This window comes from Triturus cristatus, chromosome 6 (genome assembly GCF_964204655.1).
Source record: "Triturus cristatus chromosome 6, aTriCri1.1, whole genome shotgun sequence".
NCBI lineage: Eukaryota > Metazoa > Chordata > Amphibia > Caudata > Salamandridae > Triturus > Triturus cristatus.
Window position 1 is genome coordinate 396,519,103 of NC_140589.1, and position 19,934 is coordinate 396,539,036.

General features: G+C 42.7%; 1 protein-coding gene across 5 annotated transcripts in view; it reads left to right on the top strand.

Moving 5' to 3' along the window:
- FBXO25 (F-box protein 25) overlaps nucleotides 1-19,934 on the top strand; it is a 491,440-nt gene that overhangs the window by 70,251 nt on the left and 401,255 nt on the right. Inside the window, exon 2 of one of the 5 annotated variants that reach the window (XM_085610798.1) lies at nucleotides 18,223-18,388. The exons of the other annotated variants lie outside the window; for them this stretch is intronic. The gene's annotated coding sequence lies outside the window, so the exon portion shown is untranslated. The remainder of the gene's footprint in view (nucleotides 1-18,222; nucleotides 18,389-19,934) is intronic. 5 annotated transcript variants of the gene reach the window in all.

Below are 19,934 nucleotides of genomic sequence, written 5' to 3' on the forward strand. Positions count from 1 at the left end.
CTGTCCTGATCTATTAGCTATCTGCTATGAACATGTTATTGCTGTAAAGGGCCCTGAGACCCTTGGGTCTTGCCAGCGCTATATGAAACTCTTAAATAAAAAGTAAATCATATTTTGATGGCAGACCTGAAAGTTATAATTTGGGTTAGGAGCAGCTTCAATGTTGTATAAATCAAACTCACTAAGATGGCCTTCACAAGATAGTGTTAGCTCGAAAATATCTACTGCAAAGAAGAATCTTCTTGGAATCACTGGAATCCATTCATCCGTTGTTTAAGGGATGTGGAATTCCTATAGCCCGACGCCCAGGACATATTGTTTGGGGTCAAGGACAATAAGTTTTCATGTGTATTTTGTCCTTGCGACAAGTAGGCCCAACCCCCCTACAGCAAAAACCCGTTGGCTGCCAGTTTGTAGTACCGCATTATGGATCAGGGAAGGGCACTGTCTGCAGTTGAGGTGATATTTTTGTCCATATGTTAATGCTGTTCAAACTTGTATTTATGGTTCATTACTCGAAAGCCTTAATTATTAGGGTGAGCACTCTAAGTAAATGTTGTACGCTCTGACTGCACTATTGACACTGGTTCCAGTATAAAATGTGTACACACATTTTCAAAGATTAGCAATATGAGGCTATATATAATGCTCCCAGAATGTTCTCTGATTTGATGCAAATATTTGCAGAAGCTTGAAAGCAATATTGATGATTCTTTGCTTTCAAAATAGAATGTTCATAAAAAAATGAAAGTAGGAACATTTCAGGTACCATTTCTTTGCAGCATCATTTAGTAACTTGTGTTGATGCACGCTAGTATTTCACAAAAATATTCATATTGGAAAATCAGTGTAACCAGTTTCAACAAGAATATGGTAAACAAAAATAAACCAGCATTGGCAAAGCCAGTAGGTCTGAAATCTGTGGTCCCATTTTTAGTTTTGTCAAGGCGTGAATTGTTTTGGCATCACAAACATTTGCAAAAGCAAAAATAGTTTTTGGTCTGAAAAAACACACACTGCCACAGTAGTTACTGGCAGTGAACAAAACTTTGTGTGCTGATATGCTCCCTGTGAAAGAGCAGAATGCTGTCACTTACAGTGAAGCAAGCCGATACAGAGAGAGAGAGAGAGAGAGAGAGACAGAATTTTAATAAACGCAAAAGGCCATGGTCAATGCCAGACCAAATTAAGGGCCCAGTTATTAAAGCAAGTCTCAAAAGTATACCCATGGTGTATGTCCTAGCATTAAGTGCAGCTATACAGCTTTTGTGAATTCGTATGAATTTACAGAAGTAGGACCAGAAATAGTACTCCTAGAAAATATTTGTGAAATGCATTTTAGCATGAGCAAATCTGCATGTGTAGTGAGTGTTTACAAGTTCACTTTCCCTCCAACCACTTTTTTCCCAACTGGAAGAAGCTTTACGTCTGCCATTGTCAGGAGTAAATTTCCAACATTGCTCAGTATGGGAAAAGATTAGAGAAGAGTTGTTGAAAATGCTTTAAATATGCAATTTAGCAGGTTTACACAGACTCAAAATGGCATTCTAAACCTGAAACATTTGCTTACCACTACCTTCTACCCCAGTATGTAGCTCTGCGGAAACGCGGCAACATAAGGGGATTGCAAGTATTCAAACACTACTTTAGTATGAGCCCTGGCATAATTAGAGAGGCAATATTAGAGCTCTTATATAATGAGATTGCAGCCATAATTTGTTGCCACACTACATGGCCTCAAAGGGACAAGTGGATTTTGTTACAGGACAAGTAGATTTATGAAGCAACCTGCCCCATGGACAAGTAGATGTTTGATTAAATTCCACACCTCTGGTTGTATGTAGTAGGAATTTCTCCATGTATTTCAGTAAATTATTCAAATGTCATCACATTGATAGTGGTGTCGATCTACCAGAAAAGGGGATTTTCACCCCATAACGTCCGTTTAAAAAACAGTTTAGTAAGACCATCTTTTTCAGTCTGAACACTGCTTCTCATTGATCTTGATTTCATGAACTGCTGTGTGTTGTTACTTCTCTGGTTCTGAATCTTGATAGACCAAAAGGTCTTCTTCAGCTTGTCTGATGCATGTCATCGATATTGCGGAGACGAAAGATGTCATTTATTGGGTAGACTTGCAATGAGATGCATATCTTCTAAGAGTGTACACCTCTCCTAGTGCTGTTCTACTTGTCAGTCTCTGGGTATGCACTGACTTGAGGAATACATAACCAAAGAAGCTGTGTGAGTTTTGAGAATTTTGTGTGTGAAATGAGCAATATAAGAAATATAAATGAGATGTGATTTGGTGTTTTATGTGAGTAATTTGAGTCTTTCAAGTTGTATTCTTCTAAATCAGTTGCACAAAGTGTGTGCATAAAAACACATCTTAAACATGTAGCAGTTGTTAATGGTGCACTTTAGAGAATGTGTGAGGTGTAGAATTTGTTCTGTGCCCTGACCACAAACTGGCTGTGACACCTCGTTTGGCAAGGAAATCAACTGGACTGTAAGGTCGCACAGGCAAAATGGAGTTTGCTATAGGATAAGGGATAAGCTATGGCATCCCTATCAAGAAGGGAGAGAAGAATGGGCAAAAGATCTGCAGGTGAAAATAGTACACTTTTTTGTGAAGGAAGTAGCCTCCTGTAAAGTCTAGTCCCCATTTACTGTCAGGGTGCAAGATGAGCGAACGCAGCTGAGTTTTGCTCTTTCTGCATGGTCACCCTAGAAGTTTTTCCCTTTTGCTGAATCCTATTTTTTCCAGCTATTGAACACTGTGCTTTTTACCCCTGCTAACCAATTCTCTTCATGTTGAGAGGAGAGGCACAAGCCCTTCAGTTTGTTATACACCTGATTGGAATTGTTTATGTATGTATAAGTTCTTAGTATCTGGCACACAGGTGTACCCATGTCATAAGTGAACTCCAGTGCCATCCACTACTGTGACAATGTAACAATTATTTCAGGCCTTCTACCAGTACCAGTAGCCTGGCTGTGCAGTTTTTAACTTTAAGTTTGACCTGTCATAATAACCCCTTTTAGACAAGCTTAAACCTTCCTTTAAAATATTAATAAATCACCTCTAAGTAGGCCTTATTGCCCACGAGGGCGGATGCATGGTTTTTAAAAGTCACACATGTAGAAGTTTAATGTTAAACATGTCCTTACAATAAAGAAGCCCTACAAGCTATTTTCAATGTAGCAGGGTCAGCTGTTCCATAGGAAAGCACTGGGATAAAATTTTAATTTTGAATAAATGTTATCTGTGCCTAGGAAACTGCTACAAATGTATTTGTTGATCTTCTGAAATATTTATTACTGGCGAAGTTGGATTTGTATACATATTTTGGAAAGGTGGCTTTTTAAAAGTTACCTGAAGCCCTGGAAGCTAAATCTGTATTTTGTTCTCCAACTCCTGCCAGCTAGTACTTAGCATTTCAATAGGCATGAATGAGGTGTGAACTTGCTCCCAGAAAAGGGACAAAAGGCCTTGGGTGTGGCGAGGTTTTGTGACCTTGACAGGATGACCTTTGGGCTGGACTCAAACACTTCATTAACTTAAGAGGCCTTCCCTGACGCAAGTGGACATAGCTAACACTCAGGCCTGACCCCTTCTTTTGCCTATCCAGCCAGACTGTCTTTATCTGGTTTATTTGGTTAATTTAGTGTTTTGCCCTATCCAGGATTGTGATTATTACTTGAGATTAGTACTTAACCCCTCAACTTATAACTCAATTTCTTACAAAACGTTTTCTGCAAGTCATGTAAAGTTGTGCCCTGGATTTTGAAATTGGAAGAGCATAAGTGAAGCTCAGAAAGGGCATCTTGTGATGTCACTGATCAAATGTAAGATGAGAGAACAACATTGGTGACAAGGTAATGATCGATTGGTAGATATGTTTTTTTTTTTAATAGGGATAGTGACAAAGTTTTTAATCTATTCCTCTTTGTCAGGTGTTGTGGATTAAGCCACCTTGTAGATGTTTACGTGATTGTTCTTGTTTATAATTGGTCCTACTGCACGTGAGGGTCCAGTTCTTGGTGGTGGATTCCAGGTCTTGCGAGAGACCGGAGCGAGCTGCGAGTCCGCGACCGGAGCGAGCTGCATGTGTGTGCGTGCAGGAAGACAGCGAGCCCGCGACTGTACTGTACCGGGAGCCGGAGCCGGCAGCTGGTCGGGGGTCCGTGATCTGTGATCCTGCGAGCCCGCTGTGAACCCCCCGAACCGCAGCATTCGAAGTCGCGGACCGCGAGCCAGATCAGGTGCGGCTACATTGGAAGTAGCGAGCCCCCGGCGGTCAGGCACACCAGGTGGCGTGGTGCAGCCACGACCGCAAAATCTGCGCAAATCTAGCGCTGTGTTCTACGTACAGGAGCAATCCGTAGCAGGCGGGGGGAGGAGAGTCATTGCCGAGTCACTGCTGCAAGTTAAAGTAGCTGAGGCAGCTGAGGCCATCTCTCACAGCCTCTGGCGGGTGGCAGACCCCTCCTTTTTGTGCTTTGCTCCTAGTCCTCCTAGTCCTTGCCTGCCTTGCCCTGCCTGCAGGTGTTTGGAGGGGTGTTTGGTCATCGCTGGGACTGCTGGAACTGCTGGCTCGGCATATCATTCTGGCTGGGGGGGGGGGGACCAGAGGACATAACATGCGAGGCAAGGAAAACCAGTTTCTGAGCACTTGAGCACTTGAGCAGAGCGGAGTCTGGATTCACCAACGACCCCTGCCCAGTCCTGCCCAGCTCAGCTTAGCTCAGCTCAACTTAGCATAACTCAATTCAACTCAGCTCAGCCCAGCTCGAAAACAGCATTAGAACCAGGAACTGGGAGTTACCGCGCAAACAATAAAGATAAGGGGTGTGAGAAAACTGCAAAGTCACCTCGAAGTCACTGTAAGTCAAAAAACAGTAAAGCAATAAAACGGTAAAACCAAATATCCCAGTCGCAGCATAGTACTGCAAAGTATGAGGTCAGGATGTGAGCGTGGAGGACCTACATCTACAAATAACACCAGCAAGCGGAAAAGGAAGCTGAAAACATCTGCTGGCACCGTGGGCGAACCGCAGGCAAAAACCAGACCTGCTACACAGAAACCTGACGCCATATTTGAATTAACCCCAGACACTAAAAGGCCAAACAATATAAACAACATAACAAACAAAACTCCAGGAAATAAAATTTTAAAGCATGCGCTTTTTCAGCCTAAAATAGATACGAATTTCTGCTTCCTAAAAAACGCTGGTGACACTCTTCTCTCAGGCCCTACACCCACAATGGGCCTTCTGACTCCCCTACAGCCCCTACACCTACTGGAAAGCGGAGAGGGTGAAGGAAACCTAAATCAAACCAGCAGGGCGGAGACTTCTGGTCTAATCAGTCCAGTCATTTTACCAATAAACCAACCAACAATCTTACAGTGTCAAGCTGTCTCAGCCCCCAGGATGCCTCAGACCCCGGGAAACAAACCCGAGGAAGAAGTTATGGAATTAACACGGGAGATGAATACAAAGATAAACATCAGGGATGAACGGGAAGCCACTACTGAAGAAAAAGGGATTTACAACTTCAAAGCAACAATCATTTCAAACGCTCCTTCTCCTAAGAGCAAATTACGATACAAAGCTGAAGGAGGTAATTGTGTTACAATAGAGGCATTAAGCATTTATGAGCTAGCCAAAGGAAAGAACATGCATACCTGCCAATGAAATAGAGAAAACAAAAACAGCGGGTGCACCCGAAATCCAAAACGAAATCCCGGTCTTTGAGCACAAAAAACTGTTTGTTACATCACCAACTCAACATAATCTCGCAATATCCCACCTCAGTAAACTGGATGATAGTGAAAATCTGGACAACCTTTCATGCCTAGACAAGGAATAATGGGAGGGGCTCCTTGAAACCTACTCCCAGGATAATGGCAGGAACAACACCCCAGCAGACTTAAAAGCAGAGGGGCAAGTGGGACATATGGCCCAGAATGGAGAGGAGGGGCCGCAAGCAAAAACAAATGTACCTGGATGTCTAAAGAGCGCGTCCACACATCAATCAGATAATGGGAAAGCCTGGGCAAGTCTGCTAAAAACAGTGCAACTCATGGTAGAGTCCCTGCAATATCAATCTGACAAAATGGACACCCAACTAACCTTAATGAACACTTTTGCAGTGTTTGTGGTTGCAATTGACAGTGAGCTAGGCACGCTGAACACCTCTCTGCAAAACATCCAGGACTATGCCTTAGCCAATAGTCAAAACTGTGGATGTAGCCCGATTGTAGACAAACTAGCCACTCTCCCGACAATGGTGAGTGACCTATGCATACAAATTAAAAAATGCTCAAACAGCCGTTCTGAGTTGACAGTGGAACAGTCCTTAAACGGAAATTATAAAGACATGACAGCCCACCCACACGAAATCACCAAGGGTGAGAACCGACCCACCATGACCAAACAAATACAAAACAATGGAAAAAATATGAACAGTCAAAAAACTTCCACAGTAAATAAAGCGCTGGATACTTCGGGACAGGAGAAAGGGGAAAACAAAATGAATGCAAAACAAAGACTGCACAAAAACGAAAAGGTCGGAACCAAAAACAAATCTGTGACAAGACTGGATTTATGCGCCTCTTTGGGGCAACAACAACCGAAAAAGAGATTTAACCAACAAAATCCATCAATACCATAAATAACCAAAACAAAAGGCATTAAAATAAAGGCGGGATTAAGTCAAAAGTCTCCAATCAGGATCCTAGAAGCTATAACGACGGAACAACTAGGAGAGGCAGAGGATACAGACTCCACACAGCCATCTTCGGAAAGGAACAGCAGTTTAAATTGTTTCAAAAATTCTAAAGCAGAAACTATGACGAGAACTCAGTTACCAGACTATAACCAGGATGACATGCCATCTGGAATTCCGCAAAATCCAAATACAAATGGTCAAGTCTCTGGGGGAAGCAAGGTGAATTTGGACAATCAGGATATTAAACGTATGGCATTAGAGATCACAAAGAGGAGCCATCACTTCAATAAGGTCATGATCCACAGGGAAATGGAGAATACTAGCACCAGCCAATTTCGTAATGACGTTACGACAGACACACAAACTTCTACCTCTACAAATACAGAGCACCGTCAGGGACAGCATCTTGTGGTACTCACCGAGCCTAACTGCATCAGTGTGGAATTAAATCAGAGAGATCTTGCAGGCCAATTGACGGAAACTGAACAAAAGGTGCAATTGACAACAATTGAAGGGAACCTGAGGGAGACAGGAGAATGTCAGAATAATGCTGCCGTTCAAATTACTAAGCAAGAAACTGTCCCCAAAGGAATAAATTGGGAGGAAACAAGCGCCCTTTGGTTTATACCAGAATACACTTCTAAGGGTAGGTATGACATCATGAACCGAGGCAACATACTGCGTCTGCTATCCCACATTCCATCCTTGACTGAGATCAAGACAACTGACCTAGACTCGATTGAAGTCATCAAATGCAAGGACTCCATGGCAGGAGAAAAAACGAGAGCAACATGGAGTTCATCTACTATTGCACAAAGAATACATCAAGAAAGTGACATTTTCAAGAGCTGGGGGATAACTATTACCCCATATATTAAGCCAGGATATCCCGACCTGTTAAGGCCAAAGCACACAGGAGAAAACGAGGTGTCCGAAAACAGGACCACTGTATCGGTATTGAAAGGAGCCATGGGGCGAAGCAAAACAAATGGGGAAGTGATTTCAGCAGAATCTGAAACCTATCGTGACTCCACTAGATTGCCGAATTGGGATTCTGATATAAGATGGATCTCAAGAATAAAAAAGATTGACGATTTTCTGGAATACTCAAAAAGCCAGACACAAAAGGGTCTGGCAAATAAACTGTTGGATCTGGACTTCATCAACTATATCAGGGCTTTTAATTTTGTGGCTCTACAAGAGACCTGGCTGACTGATCCCCTCCATATGCAAGGATTCCTTCGTTTCTACACAAATGCACTAGCAGGGGCAAAATATGGTCACCTTCAGGGGGGCCTGGTCGTATACGTTGCATGTACAATCAATCTTAGCGCTCGTGAATTTGGTCCTACATCACCAGCAGCTCTATCTGTAAATGTATTCTCTTCGGAATCAACACAAGCAATGGACACCAACATCATAATAATAAAAGTTTATATTCAACCAAAACGAAAAAAGCAAATTAATAAAAAATTTGTAATTTTGTAGAAACATGTATTGGAGTAGGACCTACAACTGAATTTATTGTTACAGTGGACCTAAACTTAAACCTAATGGGCTCCTCAGTGGGCGACAAAGTGTCCTTCTAAAATACAATTTGGAATATCCCAAAGCAAGGGAAACTATATTCATGCCAGCAAACTAAAGCGGGACAGTCTGCCCTAGCGGAATTGGAACATCTAAGCTTAAGAGCACTAAACGGCAGATCAAGAGGAGACAATCCCCCCCCCCCCCTCCCCCATAGCAACACACAGCTCATTTAGAACGAACACCGTACTGGACTACACTTTTGTCTCCCTTGAGTTGTTCCATCAAATTACCCTATTTCAACTGGGTGATAAAGGAGATAGCAATCACCGGCCACAAGAAATCGAGGTCAGAACAATCGTCTATATGTTCAAGCAGTGCCGGGCTCCTTGTGGATCAGACTTCACTATTAACCTCAAGAGAATCAACTTTGGTACAGCCACAGTTTGTAGAATTCTGGGAACTGCAAAAGAACACTTTGACTTGAGGGCCGGACAAGACTAGGTCAGGAAGTGGGAAAACTTTACGGATACCGTGGCAGTCTACTACTAACATCAAACCCAAAACCCAACAGAGATTCGGAGGAGCGAAGTCTATATCACAATCTGCTATGAAAGAAATTAAGCAGACCAAGAATTCTATCTATCGCTCATTGAGACAGCTACGGTGTAACCCTCAAGATATAACACAATTAAACTTACTGCGAAAGAAAAAGGCTCTATTGAAAAGACAAAAATTGGATGCTAACAGAGAAATAGAGAACGATTTCTGGGCAAAACTACTGACATCAAACAAAATAACAGTGCAAGTTTTTGAGAACCATAAATCAATTTGTTCATCCTAACCACGATCGGATTTCCTCAAATATTTTGGAGGAAGTATGGACAAAATATCTTTGGTCTCATTTCCATCAAGACATAGAGTTCAGCGCAAAGGGGGAATTTACTTTGGTTATATCAGAAGGTCTTAACACCAGTACGGCTTATGCAAGAAGCAACCAGATGGCACTACGGGAAGCAGATGGAGACGTCTTAAATGACGACCTGCCAACAAATCGAATCAAGATCATTAAAAGGCAAATAGGCAAGGGCAGGATGGAAGGGGCACCCGGCCCAAATGGAATACCACCGGTACTCTACAAGCAAGAGCCAACTTTTTGGGCTGAAGCGCTAGAACCACTGTTGAGGAAAATAAGGACGACAAACATCCTGCCACAGTCCTGGAGAGGATCTATCATTGCACCAATCCACAAGTCAGGGGATAGGTCAATCCCACAGAACTATCGGCTAGTGGCATTAATGGACAATGAGGCAAAATTATTTGCTGGAATGCTTCTAGAAGAGCTCCAGGCATGGGCAGCAGAAAAATCCGCTATCCCAATAAATCAGACTGGATTTGCGAAAGAAGTGGGGACAACCACAAATATAATAACGATGGCAATGCTTTTTGACAAGGCCTAAACGTCAAGGAGTTCCCTGCATTTATGTTTTATCGACTATAAAGCAGACTTTGACCACTTCAATCGAAACAGACTATGGTCCAAACTGCATAGTTGGGGGCTCCCCCAATCCCTTCTAAATCTGCTGATAAACCTGCATACCAACACCTGGGTTCAGATTAAGTTGGGTGATGGATCATTCCTGTCGAGACGGATACCAACGGGCAAAGGGCTTAAACAAGGATGCGTTTTAGCCCCGACACTTTTTAATCTTTTCATAGCTGATCTAGTACCGATATTAAATGCCTGTAATTCGCACGCTCCAAAACTGGGAGACGTCTTACTGCCATGTCTCCTATATGCGGACGACATAGTCCTGATCAGCCAAACAAAAGTAGGCCTTCAACATCTTATAAACGCTACACAGGACTATTCAAAAGAAAATGGTTTAACTATAAATCTTGACAAAACAAGAACTATTACAGTCAGTAAAAAAGGGAAAAACCAGCAGCATGGTTCTGGGGGAAGACCCGACTAGAGAACACCTTGGAATATAAATACCTGGGCGTAAAGATAGACAAATGCGGTCAATTCCTTGCGCAGAGAAACAGCATCAGGCATAAAGGCATTGCCCTGGCAACCTCTTTAAAAACTCTGAACTCTAAACTAAGCGGTCCATCGATTCAGTCTATAGCGCAGGTGATTCGTGCAAAGCTACTGCCAACAATTACTTATGGTAGAGAGGCGCAGAAAGGAAGAGATGCCAAACTACTTGACTCTACAGTAACAACTACGTATAGAATCATATATGGGCTTCCTAAATATACTTCACTCCCGCAAATCAGACAGTTTGGCATACAGAAGCAATCTATTGCGAGACAAGGGGCATACATCATAGCGTGGGACAAAATACGGAAAGCCGCTCAGGGAGCATTAAATGCACAGCTATGGAAAGAGATAGAATGTTACACCACCTCACCTGCAGCGAGATATCTTAAAAACGGCTTATACATATTGGGATTGAACCAACTCTGGGAAACACCTACTAGTACCGGCGTGCTTAAGAAACTAGTTTGGAAAACAGTCAAACACCTGTCGTGGCTGGATGATAAAGCCTCACTCTCAGAGAGGTCTCACGGATGAATGACTCTGAACACTTACTGCGAGCCAGCTGCTCAGAAGTACTTCAATTTGGGTTATGCCAAGCATATAAAAATCAGTTTTATGAAGCATAGACTTGGTCTGCTACCCTGCATTCAGCATCTTCCACCCTGGCTAAATGAGAAGGCAGACCCTAGGTACCGCTTATGCGGATCAGCACTGGAAGATCTGCTGCACCTACTATGCTCCTGCAAAGAACTTTCACAAGAACGGAAACAACTGCTGTAAGTTAAATTCAACCAGCGAGGAGTTTAAACCAGGAGGCAGGCTGTCCTGGCATGTTTTGCACCGAGTGACCCTAAAGTGAACAGTTCCTTGGTAAAATTCTTGAGGATATGCGAAAAAGAAAATGTCGGAAACCGAGTTATTGACAGATAACCAACTCAGTGACATGGAAAAAAAACAGGAGCAGGAGTAGCTCGATGTCTAGATCTAACAAACTTTATTCTTGAGCTACAAACTCCTCATTTTGTATGTATTAATGTTTAACACACTAAGGAATATACAGACTTAAACCAAATATCCAGAATAATAAACCAGATGTGCACTGCTGGATATAAGGTGCCTAAAAACTAGTCACTAGATTTGTAACTTTTGCACAATAATAGCACAGTCTTTTAAAAGAATTTTAATGTTTTTAGAAGAATGGAGTTTTTATACGTAAAAGATTGTCTTGAAATGAAATATTCTTGTATTGCAATCATTTTAATGAACTATGCAAATAAAATAAACTTGAAACTTGGTCCTACTGCATATGGGACAGGCTACCTCTCTAGTAAAGTGGAAAAGATAAAATCTATGTATAGTGCTGAATACCAGCGATGGGTGTGAATATTTTGAGGAAGTGTTTACCAATGAAAAATATACCTGCATCAAGTTAAAAGATAATGGTGAATATGCTGCATCACATCAAATAAAGATCAGTGGACAGACAAACTGACCAAGCAAACACTCAAAAATTTAGAGCATCACAGGGGTGCTTGGTTGGTAGAGACAAGGTATTAATTTCGTAATGTATGTTCATACAGATGTTATCAATATAAGATGATCTAGCAGGAATATTCCCAATTCTTTGTTGGGACCGGATTTGAAGATTATGCTGTATCTTCCCTCACATTATTCTCCAGCAGGGCTAATCTAGAACACCAAACGGACAAAGCGATGATGGACTTTGATAGCCGCAACTTTGCCATCTCCGCCTTTGGGCGGAATGCAATTTGTTACGGCCTCTTTAATCGTGTGGGTCGGTGTAGGGTCGGTCTTCAGAGTTTTAAAATCATCTTCTGTGTTGTTGCTCGCGACCTTAAATATGGCCGTTTGGCCCCAGGCCAGTCAATTACTAACCGGCCGGAGACTGGGCGTACCGCCACGCTGCTATGGTGAGGGGCACCTGCTTAATGGCGCATGATTATGAGGATACAATACAGGCAGGGATTTAAGTGGGCCGGGTCTCACCGGGTCTGAGCACCGGCAGTTGTTTTTAAGGGGGCCTCGAAACCGGTCTCTATCGGCTCTGTTTTGTGCCCTGGCGGTCCGTTTTTTAGGTCTTGCCTAGCGTTGCAGCACGAATGCACTGCCACCGCTTTGCGAGGCATGCAGTATATACTGTAGTGTGGAAGCTTCGTGGAAGCTCCACCCACTCTCTGATCATTGGCTTTTGTCCTAAATGCTGCCTTCCGATTGGTTTGAGGCTTGTTAGTCCCTCCTCATTCATCATTTGTATCCTTCCACGGGTATTGGCCATTTTACTCCTAGCACTATTTTCTTTTAGGCCTCGTGTAGCGTTGCAACGCGCATGCGCTGCCATAGCTTTGCAAAGCATGCAGTATATACTGTGGTGTGGAAGCTTCGTGGAAGCTCCTCCCACTCTCTGCCCATTGGCTTTTGTCTTAAATGCTGCCTTCCGATTGATTTGAGGCTTGTTAATCCCTCCTCATTCTTCATTTGTATCCTTTCATGGCTATTGGCCCCTTCACGCCTAACACTATTTTCTTCCCTGTTTCCCCACCCCATCGCCTCCTCCCTCAGTCTGTGACTTTTCAACCTCCCCTGCCCCTCCCCCCACCACTCTCGTTCGTGTTTTCTTGCCTGCCGGCACTTCTGTTTTCATCTTTATTATTGCCACCTTGAAATATGCGCGTTGAAGATGCGTGCTGTACAAAAACTTCTCTTGTTTAATGAACTAGATTTTAATGTTACCCTAAATATAATAAGACTCTAGGCAACATTCGGGGTATGCATGGCAACTGACGCCTCTTATTTCACAAATGGCATTGTTGTCGGGCAGGAGAAGCGGCTGTGTTTTAACTCATGCTTAAAACAAGCACTTTTAATAACTTCCTCTCAATTCAGTGCTATAATCTTGTGTACTGAGGTGACGCGCTAAAGAAATGCACTTTTTTTAATTCTGAAGAGACATTATCGCACATTTACATCATGTTTACTGTATGATTAACATGCCGATCATTTTCAAGTCTTGCCCACTGGCTCGTATACGCTTGGCTCTTCACCGGCTGGCTCTACCTGCTAATTAATATATTGGCTTGCGCACCTTTTAACAAAGAGAGATGAATGGATACATGACAGTGAGCCCGGTAGATGGTAGAAAAATAGACTGGTGAAGACAAACATACAAAGTCAGTCTCCATTGCCTCACGTCAGAAACATCACTTTCAATAACATGGAAATCTGCCGGCAACTCCTGCATGCCCCAACCTTATCCCCCTCACCTATTCTTAGCAGAAGTGGCAGATTCTGAGCTGTGCCCTGCTGGTACAGAGGAGCATGGCAGAGTCTTTAGAAGCGCTAGGATCCCTAGCCTCTCCGGGCGGGCACCTAAGCCTTCCGGGTGCCTTCACACTCAGGATAAATGAATACATTTTGTTCTGTGCTTTAGTCTCCCCTCTGTGAGCACTGTCTGGTAGATGAACCTCTGTGTTAATAAACACATTCAAAGAGGTGGTTGGGTACAAACAAACAGCCACAATACTGTACGTTTTGAACGTGTAGTTAAATAACTGCTCATCGAGTACCTCATTGGCTGATCATTCCATGGCGCTACCAAAACTACATTTGGACACATTTGCTCAACTGTAAAAGACTCCCTTCTATGGGTCATTTAACAACTCGGGGCTTTGGGGTTAGATAACCTACTTTGGATGCTGTGTAAAAGAGTAAATACAAAAATGAATGCAATGAAACTAAGCAACCAGTACTGTCTAAAAACTGACACACATTCTGGCATTTTGTTTGGTTCATGTCGATTTCCTCATAGATGCGAGTAAAGTACTCTTAATATCTTAATTAAATCTGCACTCTTTTAACTAATAGCACCGGGCGACCTTTGACAACTAGACAATACATTTTCATGTACCCCAGAAGCCCCCCTGCCCCGTTGGCAAACTTCATTGCCTCCCAGTGTTTTGGCGATAACCAAGACGCAGGATAGTGAGTCAAATAGTCCAGAAAATGAAAGAGAATCCGGGATTCAGATTCACATGCTCCCCCCGATCGCGTTGGTTAGTCTGTAAGTACTACCTTTATTAATGAGTTTCGCATTATTAAAGCACCACGGTGTGCATGTGTGGCGACACTTCACCCATGAGGTACGTGCCAAGCAATTGTTGACACAATCCACACTGCGTCTTTTTCAATATATTTATTATGAAGTGCAGGACCTTTCCAAGGAGTTTTGCACACTACATACATTCACTCCAAAATAAAACATGTAGGTCAAAAAGAAATTGCCATTTACAACGTCAATAGCTCTAACTTATAAATGCGAGACCTATTTGCATTGCAAATGCTTGTTTTCCGGACTGCAGTGACAGCAGTCATGCGAGGTGAGCGTTGTAAGGGGAAGGGAACTCCTTTAAAGAGTCCTTTTCTCTGTGGATTTCCCTTCTGTTTAAACTCGGGAGCAGCAACATTGTCGTGGTGTCATCAGGGCTTTAAGTGGAAGCTTTTTCAATATTATATACAGCCATAGTTGCTGCTTATTTATTGTATGCAACTAGCAACCATTGACAAAGCCAATAGTCCTGACTTGAAGGTATGATGTGACTTGTTGTATCATATATCTGGACACAATGACAGGAACAGCAAAATACAAGTCGGACTGCAGACTGTGCTAAACACATATTTTTCAACTTACTGTTATTAAACAACGCCCTTAATTACATTGACCACGCCCCTTTGAGAGACCCCACCCCCAATTTTTTCATCCCACTTAAAGCCCTGAATACAAGTTCTCACGGTTTGCACAGTTGATTTTTTCCCCGTTTGCATTCCTTTTCCGTGTGTCCGTGACATTTTGTTTTTGGTAGCACGGTCAGCACGCCTACAGCGGGGTCTGGTCCTCGTTAGGTGACTTCCTTTGATATCAGGGAAATTGTCTTTCACTTTAATCGTACCCGTATTGTGGCGCATTAATGTCTGTTACGTTCTCGGCAGCGCGCTACTTTGTATCGAGGGCGCTTAGGTCAGAAATGTGGGCAATGCAGAGGAGCTTTCGTTTTAATTTTCGGGTTATAAGCAAACCATGGACTGGTCTATTAACTGTTTAAGTGTTTTTTCAATTTTTTCTGTCATACGGTTTGGCCGCATAATCATAACAAGCATTGGCATAGCCAATAGGTCTCGCTTTTGGGACCTTATAAGTGTTTAGCCATGCAACAGTTAATGTTACTGCACCAAGGATATTGTGCTGGATAACTACACACTTAAACGGTCCCAAAGGCGAGACCTATTGGCTATGCCAATGCTTGTTAGCATTTGAGTGTGATTATAGAGGTATGGGCGAAACCGTTTAGGGCCGTTCCGTCCAGAATTTGATGGCCTGTGGTGTTGAAAGCACTGCTAGATAACAAGGGTATAAGAAGTCGGGAATGGGCACAAGTGAAGGGTATGACATGAAATTCCAAATGTCAAAATCATAAAATGTGTGATTTAAGATATGGATGTCGTTTAAGAACAAATGTGTTATTTTCTTGAAAGTTAAAAACAGCCAATAACTGCATTGTAAATAGAGACACAGGTTTTCCATTTTTACTATAAATGCTTCCCTCTCTTTATTTTAAAAATCACAAAGAAGTAGAGGTTAAGGGTCTGATTTGCAAAGGGACTTACGTGTAGTAAAGGTACAAGTGTGGAGTCTCTGCACTCTGGGCAGTCTCTCTGTCCAGCGCACTGCAGTGAGTGCAGTGCGGAGATTCTGCCATGAGTGAAGAGACATGTAACTTTATTGCATATTAGTCCCTTTGTGATTTGAGCCCTAAGCCTTCATTTAAGGGTCTCACCATATGTTCAATCATGCCTGCTAGATCAAACGTTATGCATATAATCAGAAGCCCTAGTATTAAAACATGCCATCTTGTAATGTGCCATACATTGTCATTACCTTTTCTGTTTGCGAAAGGCACCAGTTATCGAAAGTAGTAAAATAAACTTTTACTAAACTCACCTTGGTGAAACTGCAACGATTGCTGCTGCTTATTGAGGAGCATAAGGGCTGGTACCCAGCTAATGCCCCGTGCGCTCATTGAGAAAAGTGTGGGGTGACCAGCAATATCAAAGGAGAGGCAGAACGATCTAAGAGTAGGAGCATAGACAAGAACAGAGGAGAGGATAGGATAGTGGAATGAAGGGTCCCGAACACAGGAGAGGGTTGAGTAGTCGATTACAGGACAGGCAGTCAGTGCGAAGGAAAACGCAGGGGAAACTGTTGGTGAAAGAGGCAAAGATTTGATGAAGGGAGGACGAAATGGTTACAGGGGGGGGCACAGGGTGGATTAGCTACTTTCATAAGAGGAAACGTTTGTTAGGAGGATGTTGTGTTAAATCGTAATAATGTAACTGCGCAGGGTTGAGGCGAGTGAGGACTTGAGCACTGTGGACTAATTATAGTGTTAATCTTGGAGCAGATGTAGCAGGGTGAAGTCATGAGCAGGTAAGGATGAACAATAGAATACTGATTATTGAAGATGATGGAGAGAGTAAAGAGCTGAAGGTTTGCACAGAGCGCTTGTGGATGGTGAGGTAATGAGGTCCGGGAAATAGATAGATTTGACACCTCCTAGATCATTATGCAGTGTATGAAGGGCTTGCTTATTAACCAAGAAGTTAGCAGTGAATATGTGCTTTCGCCATTGAGGAGTGATCAGACAGAAGTGGAGACACTGCCGAAAGCATCAGTAAAATATTTTGGCAAGTTATGGTCACACCAGTGAAAGCAGAATCGTTTGGTGAAGGCAAGAAATAGGTGTGTAGCATAATTTCCGCCAGCTGTAACTGAAAGCCATTACTATATAGTTACAGAGACAAATGCGTTTCCAGATGTTTGGAATGAAAGAGGCTTATGGTGCGAGTCCTAATGAGAAAACATCTTGTCATCCATAATAAAACACTGACCAAGGAGAGTAAGATCACATAGGTATGCTTTACTAAGGTAATCCCTAAAACAAAACAAATGTTAGATTGGTTTTGAAATAACAGTAAAATCATGAGTCTGAGTCTTAGGACCTGGAAGGCCAGTGCAATCAGGAGTGAAATACGGACAGTATTGGAGCATGCTAGTATAAACTATGTTCAGGATCCTTTGAGACACCTTTAAAAATACATTTTAATACAAGTAAAAGGGATAGCTCCTTTCCGCTCCTAAAGGGTCTTTTTTTTTAACGCAGAACAAAATGCTGTATGGTGCTCTGTAAAACACGCTAGCGCCACCTGGTGTATTTCATGCAATACGGCCCCAGAAATGTTCTGCCAAATGCAATGGATCTCCGTCACATAAACAAAGGCAATAAAAATCAAACATCAAAGCGGCGAAAGTGAAAGTAATCGAGCAGAGCATCAAAGGGCTGGGTGAGAAGGGAGGGGGGAATGCAAGGGTCAAAGTGGCTAAAGTGAAAGAAAGCTATAGAGAAGGGAGGGGGGAGTGGGAGCAGCTGTGCACGTGCATGTGATCGTGCACTCAAGGTTTAGGCCAGCCAAAAGACTGTGGGTAGCACTTTGAAAATCCCACATACAAAATGTCTCTTCGAGCCTTTGGCTCAGCGAGACCTAAAAACACTGCACCTTTGCAGCTAAGCAAACCGGACATGCTTTTCTGTTTTGCTTTAGTAACGGCTATGACACTTGGTACACGTGTCGCATTAAAATTAGTCCTCCATGGTATCTTGCTTGTTTTTTTACTTTATGATTTAACATTGGGGAGAGTTCATGCTTGTGGTCCCCTTTTTCTTTCATTGGATATTGCAACCTACTTAGCAGAGGGTCACCCATTTCCTACTTTATGATATTGCAATCATATTTCAGCTGCGCGGAATACTTATTCACTGTGCATTTTCATCTTGGTGTTTAGGTATTGATGACGGGATACCTGGTGTCCTAATGTGGAGCTGTTCCGTATTGAAATTCACCATCTCTGGTCTTGACATACGAAAGTATGGAGATATAAACCAAGTTACACGTGCCTTGTTACCATCGCTACTCAACTTGGATATCTGACCTGTTTATTATTTTAAAAGGTGGGCTCTTCTCAACTATCTAATTATATTGCACAATATTATTATTATTATGATTGGAACTCCTTTGCCCACCATTGCATCACTTGGGTTGACTTTTGGGTATTTTCTACTGAATGTCGCCACATTGGCCTTTCATTTCATTCACTTCCATGAGATGAAATGTTTTCACCCCAGCTTTATTGGCTTAAACGTCACTATTTTAATTGTATTTAAGTGGTATACATAGTCATGTGATATTTTGATATGTGCTTTTTGAATGTCCTATGGACCAATTAAACTCGCATTCTCCACTCATGCTGAGTTTCAAATGATTGTGCCCACCGGAAAATAATAGTATGTGATTTTTATAAAGATCCTCCCCTATAACCCAGTTTGGAGTTTTCAGGTGGTAGACTAGAACAATAAATTTATGTTTTCTGTTCCATAACCTGTGAGGTTGAAAGAGGCTGAAAAAGGAACAAAAAAACATTTTTGTGGACAATATCCCTAATGCAGCAAGTCCAGTGTTACAATGCTGCGACAGGTGTAATGGGACAGGGGATCATTTGCTTTAAGGCTCCCACTAATGGGTGTAGCTATAAATCATGCATCATGCTCTGGGGCTCAAGATTCTGAGGGGCTCTGCACCTCAATTATGAACGTTTTTGTACCAAACCAGAAGTGAAGGTGCATTGCAGCAGATGGCACTCCTGCTCGTAGCTTTCTGAGACGCATCAGCAATAAGGGAAGAGTTGCTTAGAGTGTGTTAGTCTGAATCTGGGAGAACCTGACAGGATGGGAAGCAGTAGTGCATCAATGAAAAAGTTGGGAAATTATTTACTGACAAACTGCCAGTGATAAACTGAGAACGCACCTCCGTTGTCCAGCATGAGACAATGGGACAAACGTTCTCATCTATATGGTAATGCTATTACATATTCTGTGGCAATAGCAATGTTACCCTATGTGTTTGGCAGAAATCTGATGGAGACATCTAGCCGCAGATTCCTTATCTTTTGAATTCTTCCCAGGCGCCAGTCTGGATCCATAATTTTTTCAGCAGTACCTCTGCGCACCGATGTCGGCGTCGTACGGCTTCCGGATGACGTCGACTCCGATTATGACGTCACTGGAGCCATACTAGGCCCTTCTGGCATGCAGACACCAATTTCTTCTTTTCTGCGCCGTATTGCGGACACAGAGAAGCGGTTCCTCGGGTGGATTTTTCTTTTGCCTACTTTGATACTTTGTTGTCAGTGGAATAGTGTGCCTTTGTCTATGTCTACAGGTTTCAAACCTTGTGGGTCTTGTAACAGATCTATGTCGGTGACGGACCCGCATACAATTTGTATGTAGTGTTTGGGCAAGCATCACAACGCAGAGGATTGCGGCTTCTTCCAGAAACTGAAGCCTAAGTCGCTCAAGGAGCGTCATTTGGAGTTGATGGCGGTGTGTGTGTCACAGTCCTTGGAGGCTTCCCAGCCTTGGTCTTCGTCATTCCGGGAAGAGCGGGGTCGATCTAGGAGTTAAAGCCTGTCTGGAGGAAGTCGTTCTCCGAGGAAGTGAG